This window comes from Phalacrocorax aristotelis, chromosome 1 (assembly GCF_949628215.1).
Source record: "Phalacrocorax aristotelis chromosome 1, bGulAri2.1, whole genome shotgun sequence".
NCBI lineage: Eukaryota > Metazoa > Chordata > Aves > Suliformes > Phalacrocoracidae > Phalacrocorax > Phalacrocorax aristotelis.
Window position 1 is genome coordinate 110093652 of NC_134276.1, and position 26538 is coordinate 110120189.

At 39.2% G+C, this 26538-nt stretch overlaps 1 long non-coding RNA gene across 4 annotated transcripts in view; it reads right to left on the reverse strand.

The window, feature by feature from the left end:
* The window catches only part of LOC142061119 (uncharacterized), a 248412-nt gene extending 223076 nt beyond the window's left edge, over window positions 1-25336 (reverse strand). For 3 of the 4 annotated variants that reach the window (XR_012662063.1, XR_012662065.1, XR_012662067.1), the window contains exon 1: window positions 25006-25336. This is a non-coding gene — a long non-coding RNA (uncharacterized LOC142061119). The remainder of the gene's footprint in view (window positions 1-25005) is intronic. The other variant, XR_012662064.1, reaches the window with a different exon arrangement.
* Between the last annotated feature and the right edge of the window lie 1202 nt (window positions 25337-26538).

Consider the following 26538-nt stretch of genomic DNA (forward strand, 5'->3'; position numbering starts at 1 on the left):
AAAAGGGAGCATGTAGAGGCAGTAAGGGTCATAAGCTCAGCATTAGACAGTACATGACATGGGCATGAATGAACTATCTGCTCCCAAAGAGAAGCAGGCTAAAAGTTTGTGGAAGGGACAGGAGAGGTCCTCTTGACTCTGCTCAAGTCTCTCTCTACCAATTACTGCCTCCTACCATTCCTGAATATATCAAAAAGAAATCAAGATCCACTGCAAGAAACCCACAGCAAAGGTCCCAAAGCATGCTATTAATTTCTCACCTTTGTATTACTGCTTTTGAGAATTCAAAATATACATGCTTAGTAAAAGAGACATGAATAAAAATCCACTGTCTTGAATTTCAAAATAAAAGTTGTTGAAATAGTCACTCGACAAGAAGGTGGAGCTTTTTGGTTTATTTGTTAAATTGAACAAAATGGTATATCTCCCACACATTTTACTTAAGTATTCACACTGCAAAAAATTATTCCTTCGTCTTGTCCCACAGTAAAGTGAAAAGTAATTTCATTTTCACATTGGTTTCAGTACTGGAACTAGCAAGACTCCTGGCACTGCTCCTTATTACAGGTTTTGCCTTTCATCAAAGACAGCTTTGTTAATATTATTGAAATAAGAACTACTGGAATGATTTTCTGAGCAAGATAAAGTTTAAAACAGCTTCAGGAGAGTCTGAGGGTACTTACTGGGAGAAGAGTGGGAAGGAATACAGATCAAGGAAACAACTGGCCCAGCTAGATGACCTGCAGAGTATTTTATTGAAGGCCCAAACATCAACTAGACTCGAACAGAATACAAAAATGTAAGGTTTGGGTAGAACTAGATTTTTTCAGGATGTTCTCATGTTGAGCTTGGAGAATAGGAACAGGAAGATGGGTGGATATGTGGGCAGTTCTGCCATACACACAACTTTCAGCTTCATTCTGGTTTATATAGCATACTCACAACAAAATATAAATTCTTTGCATTCAGCCCCATTTTCACGAAAAAAGAAAAGGCTTCCAAAACACCAGCTGCTTTATTTTCCACAGCTCTTCCCTGTCAACAGATAAGTGAGCTGTGAATGCTGTCCAATGCTCTCACAACGCAGAGGAAGGAGGAGAAAGTTAAAATGGCACCCCTGTTGTCCGAGTGGAAAGTTTCACTACTGTCTTGGGCATCGTGTTTTGTAAGCACCAACTTGGGTTGCATAAGCAATCCCTGCAGCCAGCCATCCTGCCCTTCCCTATCAGCCTGGGAGGAACAGATGGAGCAAAACCAGGTCTTCTGCAGGGGGTTGAGCAACAAGTTACTGCATTTATAGTTTTTAAAAAATATACAAATGTCAAAGGGAAATCTAACGAAATATGCTTGTTCATAAATGCATGGTGAAGTGAACAGCAGAAAAAAGTGTTGCCAGTGGCAAAGGAAGGTATACAAATAATGTTTAAATACAGGAAATCTCACTGTACTGAGAAATATTATATATAATAAAAAATATAGAAAACCACCACCACTGCAATTGCTTACAAGCCCATCTCACTGGAGATATGAAGGGTTTTTCCCCCAAATATTTAAATACTAATTTCAAATGCCCTAGCTGCAACTTCAGAAAGCATAATCCAAAAGATTCAAGGTAGCTACTGATGCAGAATGACTGCAAAAGGCTACACAAATTCTAGTCAGGCATGGAACGCAAATCTTTATTTTATTAACATCTATAAATGTGAGACCCTTTTGGGAGGTAAAGGATGGGTACTGTGTTTCCATAGCTAGTTTGGGCCCAACAGCTCAACTTGCTGAGGGACATGTCTATGTGCAAAATGAAAAAATTCCGATGAACAGAAACTTGTTTCATCATTAACAAAATACAAGTATTTTAATCAGACAAGATGGCTTCAAAATTGACTCAACTGATCTATAGAAATTAGAAAATAATTTCAGTAAACTTAGAACTTGTAGGTCCTCTCTGTAGAGTATGCTTTAAGCCATTTGAAGATATTGTAGTGAAGCCTGTAAGTTGTCAGTACCTAAAGCTCAGACATAGAGAGGTCTTTTGTATTGCCAATGTCTTGGTATGTATAAAGTAAGCCATATTTGTTGTCAGACTAAAATGTTTTCAAAATATTTTGCTTAAGGTAATATAACAAACAGAGAACATGATATGGACCTCAAAGACATTGCCCTGGGGTTATTTTATTCCACAGCCATCTAATATAGGGACTTCTAAATTCCAAAGCACCTGGAACTGGCTGCCATCACAGAAAACATATTGAGCAGATGGCCTGCAACCTGTTTCAGCCTGCAATCTCCAAGGCCCTAAAACATTAATTTCAGTAAAATATGTAGTGAAACCTCATCAAAATGTGCAGTATTTGTAAAGTAGAATCTCATTTTAAAACCCTCTTGAATCAAAATAAGTTTAATTTGCATTTCATTGGACTACTTACTATATGTCAGGCATATTCCCCAAACCTATATCAGAACATCATATGTATCTCCTTCCAGAGAAAAAAACCCCACATATTAAATAAAAATGAGGTTAAAAAAGGAGTGGAGCTGCTTGTTTATAACAGTATACCCTCTGATCATAAATGAACACTCAGTCTACAGAGCCAGACTGGACCTAATGTGAAGTAAGACCTCCAAAAGTGTCCCCAGGCGTGGACATCAGGTCCAAAAGTTTTGCTTTTCAGATTTGCTTCTATTGCACTCTAATATTTGCTAATGTAAACATGCAAACTGATGCATTAAATTATAATTGTGATTAACTCTGAAGAGCTACATTTAAAGTTTTAAGATCTTGATAAGCTTTCTGCATAGTGCAGCTTTTCTTATAAAGATGTAAAGGAATTGTAGTGTCAAATCTTTAGTTTGGTTTCAGACGTATGAAGCAAACATAAGCTGTTCAAACAAATGGACCTTTACTACTGTTTACTCAGGGGTGATTTGACCTGAACCGTCAGCAGGATCCAGTGGTACTTCTTAGTGTGGGCAGCCATCACATTTCTGGCACAGTCCACTGCAATATCAGCCACACGAATATGAACAAAAAACCTCAGACCATCGGGTAATGAATGACATATTTGACATTGTAAAGTTGACATGTGAGTCAAACCATACAGATGCAAGATTTTTGAAACTAATATTCAGTGGTTTCCTAGCTTTCTGCAAACATATTTTAAAACCATTTCTTTCCTGCTAGCCAGCATTACAGCTTGCACTTTATATTAGTGATTTATAAAAGTAGCTGTATACCAAACATCTGTAACAGACCTAGGATTTCAACCAGGCAGAGAACCACTAAATGCACTGACGGGTACCCTGGACTCCCCACTGGGCATCCAACTGACCTGCAAACAGTTCTGGCTGCCAAACTGTGTTCTTTAAACAAGTTACATGGTAAAGTAGACTCATTCCACTCCTGCACTTCCCAAATATTTATTCATTCTCCTAAATCCTCATTCTGCATCCAACTGCTCTTTGGCAAGCTGCAGGGCCAAAGATGTCAGGCCTCAGCTGCCTCTGGGAGGCCCACATGAGCTGCAGCTGTTTTATTTTTCTTCTGTCCCGACAAACACCCTTCTGAGTTTTTGCCTGAGTTGTCCCCATCCATGCCCTTTGTAAGTGCTTCCACAGCATGGATTTAAGCTCTCCTCTGCAGCAACAAGTGAAGACACACAAATTCCTTCTGTCATGGTACCTCTCTTCTGGGAAGATACTGGACAACTCAGGACTCAGCAGATGTTGCTCTGGAGTAGAAGCACCGGTGATCAAAGAAGCAATTCTGAAGAAATGCCACTAGGCACCTGTTTTTCTCAAGAAACAGGGTGGACAGGAACAACTGAGAGACTTGGTGGGAGACCAGGGAGGAAGTTGCACTAGGATTTATTTAGAAGAAATGACATACATGGCACAGGAACAAGGTTTCTAATCCTACAGTGAGGTTAACCAACTGTATTGATTTTTCTTTCAGTCTCAGCAGTTTTACCTCCCCTCACATTTCTGACGATTGGCAGTACGTGTATATTTTTTATTACATTACACTTGTTAGACAGTTCTCCAAAGATATCAGACTTTTATGGTACATCAGCAAAGTAAAATTTGCTTTCGTATGATGAGGTCTATGGTGGGCCTAGCTCCTCTACGACACTGGCATTATGACAGAAGTCAAACACACACAGGCTCAGAAAACAGACCTTGGAACACTCATTCTGTAAAACACTTTTCCTTAGTTTTAAAACAGAAACTTTGTGCTCTCCTTAGACGTAAGGTCAGCTAACTATACAGTTTACTTTAAGTGGTGTAAATTATTCCATAGCAGCAAATTTCAGTTACAAAATGTGAACGTTACATAGTTAAATGGTGAACAAATTTAGGTAGGTTGTATGAATAGATATACTTGACTGTTCTATTAAATGTTGGCTTCATAAATCAAGGCACTACATAGACTGTCTTGCGGAGTTAGGACCTTGCTGATAGGCAGCGTAATCTGACCACTTACTGTTCTATGATAAACTGCAGGGGGGAGACCAATGCTCAGTTTTAAAAAGCAAAACCCTTACCTGAGCCCTGGTATGGTTTGCATTATCTGCTGATGCCTCCTTCCAGTTATCTTTCTAATTCCTAGTGATACCTCAAATTCTGGCTTTCCAACATGCAGCTAAAGTTAGTGTATGAGCATGCTCAGCAGACTTCTTAACCGAGCAGCTTGAATGCTTAGTATTAAACTTTACTGTCCATGCTTAACAGTGAACGCACTAAAATCAAACCCAGCCTCTCTGTGAACCGTTACAGAATTCCCTGCCAAAATTGGTTCATCTCTTCCTGGCTGTTTTAGCTGCAGAAATCTTCAAAAAGTGGGGGTAAAAAAAAAAAATAAAGCTGTTAAAGTACTGTATTTTTCTCCCTTGTCTCAGAATTGGAGATGCTATTATTATCATCTATTTTCCTCCCTAAAACCAAACAAAAAAACCCAAAACCAAAACCAAACACTTCCTAAAGCAGAAAGTACTTTGGTTTCTGACCTTTACAGAGGTTACAATGCCAGAAAAAAAAAGGATCTAAAAGGAAAATTGGAAAACTTGTTAAACTTCATTACATGTATCGTAGTAACTGTGTTTCATTTAGGAAGCCTGTTTGAGGTGCATTATCTTAAGCTCCCCACCGTAAGTGTATACCAAAAAATTTAAAGCCACCCCAACAAAGAGGGGAAAAGGAGTAGCTTTGCTTACTTTGTCACTTACATTGACCCATTTAAAAGGAGCTTTCACAGTCATTTAAAAGCAATCAATCACTTAAGGACAAGCCAGTCTTTCTATTTACCCAAGCCAGACAAATGTTGCTTTTCTAATTTCATAAGGACTCGTTACCTGGTAGGTGAAAAGCAAAACTAAAAGCTAATGTATAAAAATAACTGAGGTTGTCTTTTACTTAGTTTAACATAGAAACTGGAGAGCAGGTCTACAACTCTGAAAAATCAGCATTTCTGTGTAGTGTAAAATACATTTCTACATGCCTCCAAAAAGCCAACAACTTTGTATTGGCTAAAGATGTCTCCTTCGGTCGTTCATCTCCCTGTCCTATTTTGCTGCAACGAGTCGTTATTTTAATCCTCCAAGTGCTTCTGATGCACTTGTACCATAGCACATAGATACCATTTGCTTTTTTAATTCAAGAACTGCCACAAGAAGTCATTTCACACCAGCCAGCCCAGAAACAGAGATTTTACAAGAGGAAAGGTCTGTCTGCTGGTCTTGCTCTTCCTAAAACACCTTGTGCTGGTCACCATGTTCCCCCTTTGAGAGGGGGTCCAGGTCAGAGCAGGGGGAAGGGCATGGGGGACTCGGCCCCCTGCACTCCAGCGAGGAGAGGGAGACCCAGTCCCATTCCTGCTCCCTGTACTGTGGCCAAGCAGAGCTGGCACATGCTGGAATGTGCTGTGACCACCTCTGCCCACCACTGAGGCTGCTGAAGCCACTTACAGTCTGGTCCACAGTGCTGTGAGCCTGATGCCTATCATAAGGCTGAGGGGTGCCTCGCCACCCCTCAAAGCCTGGCACCCTTGGAGAGGATGTAGCACAGGGGTGCAGCAGCACGCACTGGGCCTGGCCTCAGGGGTCTCCTCCAGACCCAGTATGGCATGTACCTCAGCCCAAAGACAGCACTGTCACCTCTCCACCTGCCCTGCCAGTTACCACCTGAAGGACAAAGAGATAATGATCTGAACTCCTGATGATGGACATCTATGCCACACTGCTCCAGGGTACTGCATGATGGCCCGGGAGCCTTACATCCCTGAAGACTTGTCTGTACTGTCTAGTTCCCCTCGACACAGCAGCTCTCCCTGCCCGTGCTGATATTCTCCTTCATGGTGATAGCTGGTAGCCCTGGTGATGTTTCAGCCTTCCTGCTGCCAGACAGTGTGTAACCACAGGCAAAAATGTGTCCCCTCCAGCAGTGGGAGATGTTAATGTTCATCGCAGATGCCAGGTGACCAGAAACGGGGAGCCACTGCCCTCTCCACCCACATCGCATCAACCACACGGCTCCCTGACGCAAGGGAGGCAGTGCTCTCTGCCACCACTGGCAGCTCGCTGCACTGCCTGGGCCTTTGGTCAGACTCTGCAGAGCTGCGCTTGACTGCAGACCTACAATTGTATGACTTACACCAGAAAACTGTTTTAACAAAGAATTTCAAGAGAAAATGATAACTGAACGAAGATGCCACCTTCATTGCAAGGAGATGAACAACCGTTCAAGAAATTGTTGAGAATACCTGCTAACTTCAAGTTGGTTCAGCTTTTCATGGGATTCATTTTTATTTTCATGTACTGTTTGATACCCTAAGGAATTGAGATTTGCTTTTTTCAATAAAGCACCTCCTCCATTCAAAGGGAAGCATTTAAAGACAGAATATTCCTAAAAAAGCAGTCTTACTCTTCCACTTAGCACCAGGGAACAGTCTTCTATCATCTGAGAAGGGAAACGATAGCATCTGCCCCTAGTGCAAGGGTGTCATGCCGGTAATGTTAATCCATTTCAGGAAGACAGAGGCTCCCTCTACCTTCTCTGTATTCAGCCCATGAAATGGGTTTCAAGTTCAAGCTCCTTTTTCTTGAAATAATTAACTACTTGATGCACTTTTTAAAAACAGAAGCATTTGAAATGGGCATAAGCAGAGGTTATCCCTGGAAAAAGTGTTGGACTACTAATGAATATTACAAACCAGCATGATATCAGCTGTCCAGAGGAAGCAGGCGAAGAGTACCACCCTGAACAGGGCCCAGTAGCAATGAAAGAAATTTAATCCTTAGTTAAATGAGATGGGAGGCATTTCGTAATATACTTGAGATTAATATTTTATTCATCACACAACTAGAGGAAATAATTAACCCTATAGATAAGATTTTGTAGAAATAATAATAAACATGATTAGAAATAGCATTATTGCCTTGTAATCCCTATAGTATACTCTGTTCATCAGATGAAACTAGACCAAATCTAAAAGAAGGGGCATGTACAGCCTCAGCCCATGCAGGGTGTGCTGGTTTTGGCTGGGATAGAGTTAATTTTCTTCACAGTAGCTAGTATGGGGCTGTGTTTTGGATTTGTGCTGAAAACAGTATTGATAATACAGAGATGTTTTAGTTATTGCTGAGCAGTGCTTCACGGAGTCAAGGACTTTTCCAGCTTCCCATGTTCTGCTGGGTACACAAGAAGCTGGGAGGGCACAGGTCACAGCCAAGGCAGTTGACCCAGCTGACCAAAGGGATATCCCACACCATGTGACATCATGCTCAGTGTATAAAGCTGGGGGAAGAAGAAGGAAGGGGGGGATGTTCGGAGTGATGGCATTTGTCTCCCCAAGTAACTGTTACACGTGATGGAGCCCTACTTTCCTGGAGATGGCTGAACACCTGCCTGCCCATGGGAAGCAGTAAGTGAATTCCTTGTTATGCTTTGCTTACGTGCACAGCTTTTGCTTTACCTATTAAACTGACTTTATCTCAGCTCCCAAGTTTTCTCACTTTTGCTCTTCCGATTCTCTCCCCCATCCCACCTGGGGGTTGTAGGTGAGTGGCGAGTGGGGCTTAGTTGCCAGCTGGGGTTAAACACCTTATAATCCCTAAAATATACTTTGTTCATCAGATGAAACTAGACCAAATAAATAAGAAAGAGCATGTTCAGCCTCAGCCTGTGCAGGGAAACCAGGAAAATATTCAGTCATACAGAACGTAAAGTACAGGGGAAGAAACAAGTAAATTAATAGTCTATCGGCAAGGACATGGCATGATATTTAGGAGTTTGTTCTTCCCAGCCTCTGCCACTGTGAGCCTCTGGGAAGTCACTTCACTCTGAGAGCCAATTTAAATATCTATAAATTAAGCAAGAGAGTAGGGTCCTCTTGGCAGAGCAAGACAGTTTATGCTGGGGGCAACGATGCTTAAAAAGACTTAGCACTAAGAGTGGACATGACTCTGCCGAGCATGAGCTCCCGATGCGCTGTCAGGGCTGAAGGGAAAAATACATCCCTGGAGGCCTCTGTGGAAGAAGGACTGGAGAGCTTGGATTAACTGCATACGTGGCACTCAAGCATCTAGCGTTGGAAGGCAGTATTGATCTCTGGTGTGTACAATTCAAAAAACTCACTGTAGAGCCTCACAAATAAACGACTGGAAGAAACTCTTTAATGCAGTTCCATTTATCCTATGAAAATTATGTCTGGCTTGATCATTGTTTAAAAGAGTTTTGACAGGAGGCTCTTGCAGGCTCTGACAGGCAACACTACAAACAAGCTCCAGCAGACAAGTTCAGATCACATATTTGATGCAGATACACAGGGAACAGTACTTCACCATGGGAACACCTTCCCAAGGGTGATGATAGGTTCTCTGTCCTTGACACTTTTAAATCAAGATTGGATCTTGTGTTCTGAAAATCATACTTCAAATAGGAGTTCATTCATATTACACACAGAAGGTTAGCCTGAATTATCACAATTTTTTAATTCTGCTTTTTCTTTTTTATCTACAAGCACCCACTACATGTAACAATGATTTAGGCTTATGTAATCCAATAGACTTTGTAGAACATTCTTAACAGCTCTGATGAGAAGTCACAGTTGCCAAGTATTGTTCATGGAAATACTGGTTCTTTAATATGCTGTGATTCCCATATTGGGGAGTGACTTATTAAAGATACCTTTTTTTGCCTTATATATTAAATTAGCAGAACAGCAAAAAATAACATATATAGTAAAATTATGGCATACAACACATGGCATACACTGCACAATTTAGATTGGTATATACAGGTGTGGAAAAGAGGTGGATGAGAAGATTTAAAAGTGACCAGATAAAAGCTTTTGGGCAAAAGCTCTGTGTAGGAGCTGCTACCACAAAGGTAAATCTTCACAAACCTGTTCCCAGCTTCAGGTTTTCTCCTCATCTAAATCTTCACTGTCAGGTCCGCAACGCTTCTACCCTCCAGCTGCTGCCTACCTCCCTTGCCAGCCCTCAGCCCAGGGCCTTCCCCAGCTGTGCACCACTTCTCACCCTGACTAGGACGGTGGTCTGAGTCTCCAGCATCTACGCCTTCCAGCTGCTAGATGATTCAAATCGACCTTATGGGCCAAACAGCCTATAACCAATTAGTTCATTCAAATAACTTATTTTGTGGTTAATTTGCAGGGAGGGAGAGACCATCCAACATATGGAACATGTTGCATTCAGACACAAGGCACTTGGATTACTTTATGTTATTCAGGTTTGTTTTTTTTTAAAAAAAATTAAAACAATAGGCTAGTTTCGTTGATACATATTGATCTGTGGCATCACATCACTAACACAAAGCAGTCATAAACCCTGTTTAATTGGGGTTTTAAGGCAGCTTTATGCCTACAAGCATTGCTAAAGCATTACAAAGCAGAAGCAGCACTGAACCCTTTCCCCGTTATCCCAGACGCTACAAACGTCAACAGGTGTTTACACTGCGGTCTATCTATCGATTAAATTGCCAATTACCATTTTTTGCTCTCTGTTTTCTGCTCCATTTGTTATGTGTTCAGCTACCTTCAGCTAGCAAGGACCAGAGAAAACAGATGACATTTTGAGGTAATGTCTTGCTTTTCTATACGTATATATACACATGCATATTGTATGCCTCTACAGAAGCTAAAACTCTGGCATCTACAAACTCACAGTAAGACTTAAAAGGATTGTGATATTAAAAATTTAAATGAAATCAAAACTCATGGTGGATTTTTTACCTTGTATTGATGACTTGAATTCATACTAAAGTAATCTTTTATAGTTCTTTCTATAACAATTTGGACATGCACCTTTTGGTTTTTTTTTTACTGAATATTAAGATTTTTACTTAATCTCATGACCTCAGGACTTTAAAACCACAATGCACCCTCCAAGTTGCCAGTGGTACCTTTATAAGTTCCTTGCAGTAGAGAGCTCTGTGTTAAAAAATCCAGTGATCCCTAGTGCTGGTCTTTCAGGTTTTTTTTCCCCACACGCTGTACACCTGCAGTTGTGTTGTTCCAGGAGAGCATTAGCCATTTGCTGCAATAAGTAAATCACTTGCAAAAAACTATATTGCTTAATAACCAAAGTATTTAAGATCTAGAAAATTATTGCTATTGAGATTAAAAGGTAAGGAAAATAAAAGGTAAGCAAAACTTCTTTGTCCCAAGTTATATTTTTCTTCCAAGTTCAGAAGCACAGAAAATATTAATATGCTTAAAAATATACAAAATGGTCAATAGTAAATACTTGTTTTCAGTCTGAATATAGCCCCTTTATAGAATAGTAGATGCTCTATGGATTCTACCAAAGACATCATACACTGGTCTAAAATTCTCCTTATGAATACGCAATAAGTTATGTTCATAACTACAAGATAGCAAAAGCAGAATAATGAAAAAAAAAAAAAAGGCCTGAAAACAAAGCCTCTAATCTTGCCTTCAACTACACTGACTGCAAGCACTAAAAGAGGGACCTTATCAGTTCCTCTGAATACATACTAAATAAGTAGGCAACATCAGTGATGGATTCAGACTTGCAGTTTATGTTTGTCTTTGTTATTTTACCACAATTCACCTTGAAAAAAGGATCAGGTTTCATATAGCAATGGTTCCTTCCTTATTACAAGTATTTTGATGGAAGATTGCTTCAGCATTCATTTTAAACGCACATGTAAGCAGATCAACTTTACTTCCTCACTGTAGAATTTGAAAAACAGATACAGCAGGAATAATTCAATGCATCAAACCCATCCTAACCTTAATTATATGAATAATTATAAAATTTAAAGTAGTGAATAAATAGATAGTAAAATGTAGCATTAGTGTTTCTTTTTTAAAGGCAGGTAGTGTGAAACGATGACTCCAAGACACCCTTTTTACAAGAAACAGCAAAAAAGGTTAAAAAAGGTTAAAAAATAACCTCTTATAAAAATTTTAGATTTCTACCCCTTGGTTTCCAGACTATGTTAGCACGACATATCATCCAACATGTCCATTCTCAGCAGCTGTGTTTAGGTGTTCATGTGTACTGTGGCAGGGCTGCATTTATAATCTGATCATCAGCCTGGAGAAGGCAAGACTGAAGGGGGATCTTATCAATACTTATAAATATCTAAAGGGTGGGTGTCAAAAGGATGGGACTGGACTCTTTTCAGTGGTGCCCAACGACAGGCCAAGGGGCAATGGGCACAAGGTGGAACACAGGAAGTTCCACCTCAATATGAGGAAAAACTTCTTTCCTGTGCGGGTGCCAGAGCAGGGGCACAGGCTGCCCAGGGAGGCTGTGGAGTCCCTTCCCTGGAGACATTCAAACCCTGCCTGGACGCGTTCCTGTGCCCCCTGCTCTGGGTGTCCCTGCTCAAGCAGGGGGTTGGACGAGATGATCTCCAGAGGTCCCTTCCAACCCCTACCATTCTGTGATGCTGTGATAATGGGGGTGGTACAGTGGGCGCTGCTTATTGTCTACATTGTCAAGGAACTCTATTTATATCTGTCTGACCAGATTTTGGGGAACGGGATCATAAGATCGCATCTGCATTTGAATTAGATAAGCCGAGTTTCCCAATTAGTTCCAATTTGCAGTTATATATATAAATATATATATATGCACGCACACATTTGCAGATATCTCTCTGTACTTATATTTAGCTTTATTGTCATCAGCAGTATGCCAGCAGGATACTGTTCAAAGGAGTTGCTTTATAGATGCAATCAGGGATTTCAAATGGAAGCTGTTTTCATAAATTTCTCCATTCATCAAAACCAACTTTTCTATTTATGGAAACGTACTGGTTTTAATTTAAATGCCACTGGTGCACAAAGGCTAGTGTGAGACTCTAACTGGAAAGATTCTAAGTGTTTCAATCTTATTGCAATAAATATTTTCCCTCCAATTTTTTTTTAATTCAGCGTGTTTAATTACCAGGCTTCTGTTATTTCTCCACTTTATAGAGAAATTCTAGCAACACGCTTCTAAGAGGGCTAAAATTACTATATATATAATCTACCCGCAGGGCTGTGATCTGAATAGAAACTGTGTTACTTGATTCATTGCACAGTACATTTCTGTTGTACATGTTTTTCTCTGTCACCATATGACAGAAGTACTGGCACAGTCCTTTCCAGTTTATCAACATTTGGGATGTCCCAAGTGAACCAAATAAAATCTGCTTTTTGTAAAATTCCAGCCTTTTAGCCAAGACTGAGTTCACCTTACCACATTTGAAGCGGTTCACATAGATGATCAACATTTCTGTGCTTCCCTTGCAGAATCTTTTCCTTGAAGATTTTCCTCAGGCTACTGACAAATGCCCCTTCATGGCACGACCTGAACAGACTTCAGCATCAATCTCTTCCCAGTTCTCCCAATTTATTGTTGACTGTGAATAACCATATGAAGTAAAGTTTCTTTGTCTCAGTTTTGTCTCACTGAGCCTTTACAAAATACTCTATTTTACCTTGGCGACAAGCTTCCAAGTTTTTGATTTTTCTACCTATGAGCTGAGAGCTTCTATCTGTCCCAAAGCCTCCAGTTCTTCCAGGAAATGTGTTCTGTGGCAATTAGGTACCTATCCCATGGCTTTCGTCTTGTTTAGCACACTAGACTCTCAAGGGACCCCGCCCCAAACCAGGAGACTTTTAAGAGGGGTTCTGTGCAAATAAGCAGCTCCATCTACCTCCCACCGCGTATCTTTGGAAAGAGCCAGCTGAAGCATGAGTAGATGTCTGATTCATGGAGGAGAAAGGAAAAGGAAGATCATTTCCTCTTGCAGTAGGACTCACGTTACTAAGCTACTGTAATTGCAACGATTGTACTGTTACTGAACACCTCTGAGAAAACTGGCGACCTGAATCCACTGACTATACCAACAACAGGAGTCCAACAGCCCAAACCAGAGCTTTTGGAAGTCAATAGAAAGCCAAGCATTGATTTAAAGGCTGTTGGATGCAGGCTTTACCAGTTTATCAGTGTGTAAGCATGTGCAGTAAACTGTAACCAAATATATGCTTACATCTGGAAACACTTTAAAAAATGTGATTAAAATATAAAAACCATATGAAACACATGATTTTGCAGCAAGTTCTAACATCACAACATGCTGCTAAAAGAAAAAGCACACTACTGGTCTGGTCCCTGGTTACTGAACGGGCATGAAATGGGAAAGCCCTGACGAAGGTAAAAAAACCCTTGCTTAGAAACAATAATTTGCTACTGCATGTACTGAAGAATCTTTTCCTTCAGAGAATCCCCATGGTTTATGCACCAAAAAGGGTGTTCAGAAATACACAAAAAGACCTTCGTATGCCACTTGCACTATAGCCTTTATGCTCTGCTCTACCAGCTATAATAATGGAAGATTGCTCTAAGGAAGTCCTCAAACTCTAAATGCCCTGAAGAGGGGAAAAGACTGGTATCCTGAGCACTGAACTTGTATGCACAGCAGATATCAGAGAACAGCCACGGTGTCTAAGTGCCAGAGAAGTCTCTCACTGGCAGTTAGGTTCAGATGCACAAGAGCTTGCAGATGTATTGCCAAATGGCAATCTCAGACACCTATGCAACAGCCATTTTTGGAAGCACTGTGCCCTCAACACTTCCCATGAAAAAATGTAAGAGCTATTTTAAAGCATATTTTATATATTATTTGTCTGTATATTAAAGAGGATCAGGTACTTTTTAAAATCCGATGGCGTGCCTTAGTGTCAACCATCCCACTGAGCTGTTAAGAAAAATCTATCCCCATTTGCACGTGCTTCCGTCTTGTGAAATCTAACTAAACACATAGTTAAATGTTACTTCAAAAGAATGAAATAAAAGTTTCCATCTTCTAAACAGAATTTTGCATTTTGGTTCTCACATTATTGTTCTGTCTGCTTATCATTAATTTAAAATATCATTAGCATGATCAGCTGGACTGTTTTTGTTTGCTTTAATTTCTGGTTGGTTGTTCTGTTTGGTTGGTTGGTTGGTTTTTTTCTTCATGCTGGTGCCCATAGCATACTCTGTGATCGACAATGAGGCTTCTGCAAAACTTGCTCCTAGACAGAACCAAAGCTATCACACAGAACCATGAACTTTTGTGTCTGTTACCCCTACCACGAAGACATCACACCAAACTAGAACTACAGTTCCTTAAAAACAAAGTCCTTAGATAACCTTCAGGATCATAACTGCACGCAAGATCACTTAAAATGAATAAGAAGGAGAGGGCTACTGGGGCAAAAAGGGGCCCGGTATAAACTTCTTCCTACATTAAACATGCACAAACCTGCACTATTTCTGACGTGCAGGATTTTAACAGTTCACCTTTTTTTTTCTTTTTGCTTTAAAAAGCATGTATATAGTGTTCCCCCTGTTATTCAGCATTTCAAAGTATAGAGTACATACTAATTGCTAATAACTTTTTAAATTCAGCTACAAACTCCATCCAAAACTTGTTGCTGAATGGACTTCTGTCTGCAGTGACCAAGTCATTACGATTTCCAGTCGGTAGTGGTAAAATTCCTATCTTGAAAAATACCCAGGAGAATATTTAGAAGTAGTACCTTTCTAAAATAGTCCGTAAAAAGGCAACTGATACTCAAATGTTACACGTTTCTATTTTCCTCTAATAAATAAATGATTGGTTGCTGATTATCATAACCTGGCACTCATTCAGCTTATAAAACAAAAGCATACTAACGAAAATCAGTTGCTGTTTTTCCTTATCTTGAATGACTTTAGGAGAAGGAAGGTTATCTTAGACACTAGCTCTAACAGTTTAGAAAGCCATATCCATGTAATCGGTGAAATCATAAATGGCAACAGTGCTTAATTTCCATTGATGCAGCTTGTTCAGCCGAGATTTAAAATGCTCTTTATAAATAATATTTAAATAAAAAGAATAGGCAAGCATTAGTATTTTCAGTATTATCATTCTCATCTTTAGAAAGGTAATCCCAAGTCTACAGAAGCAGGCAATTTGTCCGAGGCAAGATGGGATACCCAGACATTTTAAATGTGAACAAACAGAAAATACTGAACTGCTTTAAAATCAAGCTTTTATCCTCATCTGAACATGTCTATGCTGACTTCAGAGCCAAGAAAAGAATTAAGTTCTGGATAAATTCCCAGCTGGAAAAAGTAGGTTTCCTCTAAATTAACTTTCATTATCATATTTAGTATCTCAGCATCCCTATCTTTTTATTTACACAGAACTTAACTGCAGTTGGGCATCTCATATGAAAGATTAGTACGGATCTCATGTGTTCAGTGCAGCTTGTGATGACTGAAATAGTATATGATTTTTTCCATACAGGATAAAATGCTCAGTAAATAGGGAAAAAAAAAAAAAAAAAAGGCAAACAAGATGTTCTTGTTTGCCTATAGCAAGCAATTTACATCCTTTTAAGATCTTCTGGCATTTGGTCCTCTATTCTTTTGCAATAGCAAACCCAAGGTGTCCTGTAAGCACCAGATTGAAGGAAACCTGCTTTCCTACAGATTTATGCTCTTTGCTCTATAACTCCACATTCTTTCTTCTCACTGCAAATGGCCAGATCTCTCCACATTGCCTATTATCTGGCAGGAGAAACTGTGCTGTGACTAGTCTGGGGCTGCACACATTTTGTTTGGCCACGGAGCCACTGCCAAACAGAATGTATAACAGCTATGTTCTGCCTGCCTTTTTCTCAAAATTGGCACCGATCTGGGTTTCTTTCCTCCATACAGTCACAGATTTTCATAAAACATGATATTCATTGAGAATTTTACCTTTCAAATTTAACTGAGAGAGACAAAAGAGTACAAAACCCATGGAGGAGGGAAAGGAAAAAGGCAAAGAGACAAACCTTAGTAGAAGTCTCACTTTCTTAGAAAGTGAGAGTAATAACAAATATTTAAGAATAATTCTGTAGGCAATGTGACAGTTCACCAGCTCTTTGAAATGCCACGCCATGGTTTGGGTTGTTTTGTTTTGTTTTTTAATAGACTCTAAGATCAGGCTCTTAAATCCATTTTTAGGAACTGTGATGAGTGACCCTACTTTCAAAATGGCAGCTACCTAGCATCTCGTGTTAGGTGTGACATGCACCATCATAGTTAGCACTTTAAAATACAGGACTTTCACTTCCTGACTTTAGACATACCAATGAACACCTACAAACACATCCAATCAGATGTAAAATTTACACACAGAACAGGAAATTAGACCTGCAAAGTTAAAAAACACCAAACAAAAAAAAAACACCCTCTATATAGATATTATCAAATTAATGTACTTGCAGCTAGAAACATACATGTTCATTCATAAATTAAATAGAAATACTAAAACTATTCTAGCAGTAAGAAATTATATTTTTAAAGTGATACGTCCAAAGGTACAAAGAAGTTAAATGACACCTTGAGAATTCTAAATCCAGATGTAGACTAAAATTTTTAGAACTTCTTAATGCTGTAGTAAACTCAGAGTAAAACCAGAATGACAGAGATGGACACAGTATCAATGCCACTGTTCACTATACTTCTGTTTCTAAACCCCCCAAAAATGGTTACCTTTTCAAATATTTAAACTGAAATCAGGGTGTTCAGCCTTCATGTCTTAGGTTGGAAATTCTTTCCAACAGTTCATAACTGTCTGAAGAATAAGTTCCCCCACCTGAAAGTCAGGCTGATGTACAACTATGAACAGATGTCATGTGTTGCTCAGTTCAGGTAAAAGAGTCAAATTTCCATATAAAGTTTTTGATATTTCAGTTTTGGTCAGGTTAGAAAAATTGCTGTCACATTTTCCCTTTTGGAGTCCATCCACAACAACTGAAGAGTTCTTTGCAGTCACAATATCAGACCATGTATAAAATTTTTTACTAATATAATTTCTTGCTGAGAAGATTGAGGTACAAAGAAATTATGTTTACAGTAATAGCATCACTTGGTTCAATGGATATTACTAAATATAACATAAGGTAAGTGTAGTTAAATTCCCTTTCCCCTAAAAACACATGTATTTCCCTATAGACTGTCATGTCATACAATATAGTCAGGTATTGTTTTGCTCATAATTTTTTTCCCTCTTTCAGAAAGACATACATTGGAGCAGGGGCAGTTTTGGCCAAATTTTAGGCAAAAGTGTTGTGGATTCAATACATGAAATTAAGTATGCCATTAAAAAATATGTAATATATTTAATACGACTGAGGTCTTAATAATATAAAATAAAAGATGTAATAGATGGAATGAAGTCAAGATTCTTTTTGTCACTATCACAGTGTTCCCTGATACTGACCTGCTGATACGGCAGAAATAAAATGTGAATACACTCCATAATCTAGTAGTATATGGCATGATGCTGATTAAAATATAACGGGTTTTTGAATATAAGTAGCTGAATAAAAGAAACAAACTTAAAATAGTGCTAGCTGTGAGGTAAGACAGGAGAGGTGGCCACTGCCTGTCCTGCCAGAGAGCAGCCAGACAGCCAATTAGTGGAGTCGTGTCTACCAACTAGTCATAGCACTGCTGTCGATTGCCTGGTGGTAATGCCTGGACAGATGTGGTTGTTGTTGAATTCTTGCAATGATCTATATGGGGTGTGAGATAAATAGGGGGAAAAACACAACACATCTGAGGATTTTGAATTAATGCAGCCTGCTCCTGCTTAAATTATAATCTAGGAAGGCTTCATGAAAAAAAAGTGTCCCCTTGTGTTATTAACCATATGAATATATATAGCAACATCCATATGAAACTTAAGCCCTGTTCACTCAGAACACGTCATAGTGGCATTCCTTCTTTTTGTGAAAAAACCTCTAGTAAAAATTGATTGTGATTTTTAACTTCTGGTTCAGTAATGAAATAAAAAAAACCTGGGAAACAGAGAAACAGAGCCAACAGCAGCATTAAAATAAATCATCTACATCAAAACTGAGTGTTAATAATACCTGAAGAACCTGGAAGATGGAGAGACGATTCATTCCTTCTCCATGTGAGATGCCCCAAGATAGCAATCTTGCTCCCTGTGCTTTTACTTCTCAGCACCCAGCTAAGTTAACCTTGGATACGTGCTCACGCCAAGCTCTTTCAGCATCATGGTGTCTAAGGACAGGACACTCAGACCTATACATATGCAATGCCCAATTTGTCCTATGATCCTCACAGCAAATGAAAAGATATCAGTGTGTACCCTAACACTTACTGCCAAAAGACATGTAATAAATAGCTATAATTTAACATTCAGTATATAACAATTTAGGTCTTTTTTTACCTCAAGGCCTTTAAAAATAGTCCACATACCACCTGTTGATCACATTGTTTCGAAAATTGTTGTTCAAAGACTTTTGTTGAGTTTGTTTTGTTTACTTTGCTTTAACAGGAAAAGTATAATTTATTCCCACTTCTGCTGCTTAAAATAATTTTAACATATTTCCTTTAACAAAAAAAAAAAAAAATCAATCACCTGTGGTTTGGGACTACACAATGGAAAATTTCAGGCCAAAAAATACAGTTAAAAAAATGGCAAAGTGATAGTAAGCAAACAGTTTAATATCACTTAACACATGCTGAAGTTATCAGATCCTGCCAAATTTCTTGTTTTTTTCCAGACACTGGCAGTAGATTGTAAATGAAACGGGGGAAAAAAAAAACAAAACCAAAAGGAAAGAATTTGAAGAGTCCGACTTTTTTTTTAGCACAAACTATAAATTTATAGAGTTTTTGCTTTATACTGACGTAATTCTCATTGATTTCAGTGGAAGGATAGCTGGGCCTACACTGCATACTGCTGGAAAATCTTCCCTTGTCGATTTCCAGCTAGAGCCTGGAAGAAGTTTTATGGGGCCAACACACAGTGCAGTCTGATTTCCACATCATAAATACAAAGGTATTTTCAACACAGACTGATCCTGTCACTCTGCTGTGTCACATTTTGTATGTTTTATGAATAAAGTTCCTTGCTGATCACTTTCTCCTGCACTTTCCTCATTCATTCTTTATAACTTACTCTCCCCTACTATGGGCACAGATTTTTTATTTCAGAAATTTATAATACACAGGCTGAAATAACAGATGCTGGGTGGCAACCAGGTCATAAACATGAGTAACTTACAAAATATACACCAAAACTACAGTCAATATTTTCAGAGGACACTGATCCTCACTCTGCAGGCACAGCGAAGTCAAGTTGCCGTAGGAGCCATAGCTATTTGAAGGCACTTCCACTAGCCTGCCCATAATAACTTAGACATTTTTGGTTAGTAGTGAAGGAAATTAATGTGTCTCCCTCCCTGCAGCTTTAGTCTTTTGCTTGTACAGACCTGGATCTAGTAAAAATGCAAGTGAGGTATAAGGTGAACCAGATCAATCCAGGTTAAAAACAATCTTCTTTTTCAGTATTATTTTTAGCCAGGGTCAATTCCTGGCCATTTCTCAAGTAGTCTTCCAAAGATTTCAGAGGCAGCAGGGAAGTGGAAGAAGAGGCAGTGAAAGAGCACTGGGGTACTTTCAACCAGCATTGCCACAAAGGACTGTTCTTGGAAGGATGCCTTTAGCTGGTGCTGCTTTTTGGAAATAACAAAAATTACCAACAGTGATGGGACATGTACTTCAGGGTAGGGCCTTCTCTTTAATTTATATTTCGCTTTATCATTTAACACCATTAAGCATGAACTGTTCAAAACAGGACCAACTAAAGGGCTTGCATGTATTCCACAGGACATTTATGGTCCACAGGACATTTTTTGGGTTAAGAGGAGGTGTGGAGAGTTGGTGATATAAATGCAGTACTTTCACTCAAAATGGCTTAAAAGAGGGAGAAGGTGCTTTCTGCAGTACTTGAAGCTGTGTTTCTTACCTACTTTTATAATATTGCTAAATAAACTGGAATTACATAATAAATGCTAAAGTATCTTTGGCCTTTAAAGGTAACATTGGAATTGGAAAACTCACCTAGTTATTATTTGAATCACCAGACATTTCTCTAAAGGAGAGGTAGGTATTTCAGCAACTGTAGGTGGCACTTTGGTGTGCTACCTTGGTCATGTAGTATGGATATCATTTCCAGTAAATACTGAGAAATCTTTAACAGTTATGGGCGTCACATACCTACACTGCAAATCACTGTGAATTCTATTTTGAACTGATGGATGAGTGATTTGAATACAAGGCCTCAACCAATCCCTACCAAGGTCACTAGGATGTTTGACAGAGTCCTAGATAAAGCCCTGAGTGATACAAGTATATCGAAGTGGATAGTCTGGTCACAGGAGAGGTAGAGGAAAAGCCATTGCCATTTCTCTTGTCCTTCACTCCACTGATTTCCTTTTTTCTACTGTCTCATGTTTCATGCTGCAAATGGCTTTTATCTTTCCCAGACTCAAGAGTCAGAATTGCCGAAAGACCTTCCAAAGGGTTTTGCAAGAATTTTTAAAAAGCTACTGGAATCCTGTTGGAGCTGAGAAAAGAGACTTAGCCTGCGCTCAAAAAAACAACCTGTCACGACAAATGTAACCATCTGTCCTCACCTCTACCTTCGCTGCTAGACAGAGCAAAGTAAATAGAAGAGGATGTTAGGTAAAAAGGAGAGGTTCGTTTCCTCCCACATTCTCCCTCTCTGAAATGCTGCGACCATAATTTTGGAAGGAAGAGCCTTTCTTCTTGGGTGAACTTATTACTTCATGTATGAAACTGAATGCCAGCAGTGGAATCGCTTCTGAACAAATCGGGAGAAAGACAGCACTTTTGTCTTTGTTTTTCCTACTTTTTTTCCTCAGCGTTTCGTCCCTTCTTTACTGAAGCCAGATGACTTCACGTCAGTTGACAAGGCACAGGCTCGTATCTGTGACTGAGAGACCATTTTAGATGGGCTGGGTTTCCTCTCTCATGCCACATTTCTCCTACTTTTAGATCTCTTCTGTTTTGCTCCTTAAAGTCCTGCCTCCCTTATCACTGCTCCTATCCTAATATCTGATTATTTCTGCTTGTTCTTTGTGTCCATCTGTTTTTACCCACATATTATAAACACTTAAATCACTTCACAAGACAAATGTTTCTCCTCTTATCTGTTCTTCTTTCACCTTCATCATCACCTTTTGGGACAGTCTTCTGCTGGTGGTTTGAATATGCTGCAGGAGAGTAAAAATGAGCTGAAAGTTCAACTTGGGTATTCCAAAGATCAGGTCTCCTCTCTCTTTCTTTCTATTTCATGGACAAGCATGGGTACATCTTCTGTTTCTTGCTCCCTCAACTCCCTCAAATATTTACTGAACTGCAATGCTGGCAATTCTGCCCCCTCACCCCCTTTTTTTTTTTTTAACCGACCTATGGTTCCTGGATCCATAAAGCTTCGAGATCAAAGAAGTTTAAGGCCCAAGTAATTGTAGTCACAAAAGAACTTTAAGATGTGATCAAGAGTTGTAACTGAGAAGATGAAAGAAATTTTTCTTTGTCTTTCGTTTTTAAAATTCTTAAAAAAATAAACTCTTTCAAAATTGCTAGGATATAACATAGATGGGGTTTTTTACTTTTTAATTTGTAGTACCAACACTGTGATTCACTGACACCACGGGTGCTACAATTTTCCTGTTCCTGTCAATTTTCCTTCATCTCTCGATATAGGTATCACCTTCTTGTGACAGCACAAACTAGTTCCTCTCTCTGACAGAAAAATCAACTGTTAGTCTTGAATTTCCATCCTTTCTCATGTGACAGTAAAGATATCCATAGGTACCATGGAGACCTGTTTCTGTAATGTACAGCTGTCAATAAAATTAACATGTCTAGCAAATAAAGTTTTTCCTTCCACAAACAACAGAACAAACCAGAAAATGAACCTCCAAAATCACTTTTCTGTGTAATTTGCAAAACAAATCTAGTTTCTCCTTGACAAAACATTAAAGATGTTAAATATAAACCTTGCAAAGAAATGAAAGCTATAACACAATTGTGTTTTAACGTTTTCAAAACTACTTTTTTTCTCTAACTGGTGTCAGTGACTGTGTAAAAAGCCAGTATAATTATTTTAGTCTGATTCTTTGACTTTCTCTAAGAGAGACCAGTAGTCTTTAGAGATACATTACTGATGTTTAAACTTCCTGCCAGTCACATTATATTGTGTCAGTCCTCAGATGGTCAGTAAAAACACCATATTTAATCATCATTCACATCATTATTGTAGGGGTTTCCACGAATCACAGAACACAGCTACTAGGAGCAGATCTTCTCTTTTTAATGACAGATATAGGCATAAAATCCTCAGCAAATTCTTCTCCTCCTCATTAAGCCCTTTCCCCTTCATCAGGCTGCTCATCAGAGCATGAAGAAATGTTTCATAATCCTCTAATCTCGTGTCACAACACCACTGGTGCCTTGTTTTGCCAATGGAAAACGCACGACACAGAAAGGGCTGGTCCTCTGCTTGTGTGCCTGTGGAGGAGGTGGCTGCATGTGAGCACCTACCATCCCCTGCTCCCCAAGTGCCTTGTGACCACAAGGACCCAGCGGTCCAGGCCACCAAAGCTGGAAGGAGACCAACTCCTCAAACTTTCTTTTACTTTCAGTTTTTAACGGTGTAAAGAGCACTTCAGCAGGTATTCCTCCATCACAGCATAGCCAAGAAGAAAATCATACGCTTATGATGCAGTAAGAGGACACATCTCTTTCCCTCAAAGTGAACCCTGAAACTCTTAAAAGAAAAGCACAACCTTAACTGAATTAAGGATACAGCCAAGAATTTTCTTGTAGAAAGTCTGAGGTTTAGCCCAAGCCACAATAGATAGGAATCCAACTGACAATAGGAAAACAAGAAGTGTCAACTGCAGCATCAACTTCAACTCCGTATTTGTTAACATTTCTTTGAAACAAACTCCCCCCCCCTTTTTTTTTTAACCATTTTCAAAATTGATGGGCAAACTCAAGATCTCAGACTGACAAATAAGAATGGACAGAATAGGTGAACAACATGAACTTCTGCACTTGAAAGGGACTGCAACATCAGATCAATTCAGATCTGAAGCATCATCTTTTTTAAAAAAACAGGCACTTTGCTAATTGTTAGTAAGCTTCAGATGAGCACAGAAACTTAGAAAGACAGGTCATGAAACAAGTAGTAACACACCTTCTGTGTAAAGTTCATCTAACCAACTTCTTACGTTGCATAGTAGAATTATTTTATCAAGTGAGCATTTTCCCGTTATCTCCAAATCACTGCTACATAATTCTGAGACTTTTCTTGCACCTTCTGACTTTGGGTTTTTATTTTTTGAAAAGATAACTATTTATTTAAAGAAAGATACGACGAAGATCACTTTGTACAGAATCACACTTCTGCTGGAGGAAAAACAGACTCATTTCTCCTCCAAATCACAGGCATCTTAAAACATCACGTACAGAGTTACTTTGACATGCCTTGATGATTTATTGCTCTAAATTTCACCCACTCAGCAGTTTTTGCAAACATATTTCTAGTGTTACTGTCAACATGCAGTGTTTAATTCTCCTGTGCTAATAAAGCAGCTTTTTCAAACTAAGTCAGTAACTGAAATAACATTATAGCTCAGATCATATTTATTACCATTACACTAGATGACTAGTGTATCTAACACAGTCTGTTCAAGAACTTACCCAGAAGTATTGTGTTTCCCTCCTTAAGTGAGACGAAAGTTACAAAAGCCTTATCTTCTGTATAATTTTGCAACTTACCTAAAATCTAGATAGCTCCCTGGTATTTTTGGAAATGTTTCCAAGTATAAATCCTTTTTCTCTTAGCAGAAATCAGAAACACTGAGTGTTGTTTTAAGAAAAATTTATGTGCATCACAACAAAGGAATGCAAAAAAGCTGCAGGAAAGCTTGAGTAAATAAAATAAATATGGATAGAATAAAACTGGCTTCTCCCCAAAACCCGAGTTTGTCAGAAGAACAAAGCACACACAAACAGCATGTAAAACCTGAATTCAAAATACATTTATAAAAAAGGGATGAGGACACATGTTTTTCTATTTTAGCTTGAAAAATAAAGGGACACAGCAATGAGTCTTGCTGGCAGGCAGATAACTCATAGGCCCTGACCCTTCGACTCACCAGGAATTCAAACACAAAGCTCTTTTCATAGTGACCGTGCCATACATTCTCAAGATAAGGAGCACGAAATAAGGAGCAATGGAGAGGTGCCACAAAGCTCAAACTGCAGAAGACTGTGTATAGAAATTATGTTCACTTATTCACCTATATGCAGCTGCACGCTAAGTGCTAGCTGCAAGATCATTTCTTTCCAAATCGGAAGCCATGCAGCGTGCTTGTAGAAATGGGACCTGTCTCCTGAAGCAAGCAAAAGCAAAAGAGAGCAAGCAGCACGAAAGGACTATCCCTGTACATTTCTGGATCGTTCAGAATTGAAGTGCACATCCGGACAAATAATCTGTAACACAATGAGCTTCACAAAAGGATTGCTGTGGTAAAACGGAAGGGGTTTAGAGACAACAAAAATAGCTACATTTCAAACAACATTTCAAATCTGGACTCACCATGAAAAAGCAACAGTTGCCTGAAGTTAGTGTGTTATTTTCTGCCCTGTTCCATTGCACTTTTTGCCTAGTTGTCCAACACTTGGTAGCTCAGAGCTGCCACACAGAGGCCCCTTCCGTGATCTGGCTTATTTGCCTGTCAGTTTGAGTCTCAGCTTCTGTATGATGCAGCTGTGCACTTTGCTGAAGGTCTAATATAATTTCCATAAGCTTTCTCCTTGCCTGGAGCAAGCAGTTTGTTCTCCCTGCTCAATAAATACTCAAATCACTTTTCTGGTACTCACAGGGATAAAGCTTTAAGTTGTTAAGGAGTTCTTACTAAGTAGTGGGTGGAGAACATAAGCTCAGTACAAGGAAACTCTGCGCATAATCAGAAACTGAGAAACTTCCTCCCTTTCCCCCAACCCCTCCTCTCGCCAGGCGAAGCTGCCAGTGCCTCCTTTACAGAAATTTAGGAATGTAAAGGGAGGACTCAAAGGGGCCCAGTCAGACAAGCCTTTCTCAATCAATTAGCTTGCAGCCATTACTTGTGACCCTAGGTCACACAACATAAGTGTGTGGGGTGTGCCTTTAGGGGTACACCAAAGCTACTTATTAAAACTTACATAACCAAAAGTGTTCAAAATCAAATAAACTCCGAAAGCTGGAAAATATTTTCCATGTACCACAGTTTTGCAGGGAGAAAACTTCTGAGTAAAGAAGCGTTACTTTGCTTTTCCAATAACAAATCATTTGATGCAGGAAACTAACATTTTTGTACTTAAAATAAAAAGAGATTGAAATGTGAGATACACAAGCAGGCCCTAAAGTGATATTTGCTTTACAATTATGCAAAAACTAAATAATACCGGCATGAGTGATATTTGATGAAGCACATGATCGTGTTTCCTAAAATAAGACTATTGTCTGTAGCTGCAAAGGAATAGATGTTTATACGACTGTTTAATTAATTCACGAAGTTCAGCCCACGTATTTCAGTCCTCTGCAAGAAACGTGTTCTGAGCATTCGGATTCCATTCTTCATTTTAATACTCCAACGTAAAAACCCAAACAATTTACTTTTTAAAAAGTCCTGGAATATTTAAATACTGCAGTAAGTTATCCTGCACTGAACACACAGGGAGAAGAGGGTGTAACTTACCAACATTCCCACACAACAAGTATACACCCCTTGGTGTGAAGGAAATCTTCAAAAAGACCCTCAGCTTCATATCCTGCCAACCCAATGACATGGAGATGATGCGCTGGAAAAACCCATGAGGGAGTCCTGATTTCAAAAGCAGATCTATGACAACCCCTTTCTGGGCCAGACAAGATCAATGCACTGCAGGGGCGATGCACTTTAATCTCAAGGTGCATTGCAAAGCATCTTTAAGAAGTGCCACAGATCAAGGCTTGTACATAGTGTTAAGAAAAAGTTTGTCCCAAACTTCACTGTCTACTTAAGGTAACTGAGCAACAGCTAAACAAAAACTCATAGAGGACTCAAGGAAACACATAATAACATAGGAAAGTAGTGTTAATGTACTGAAA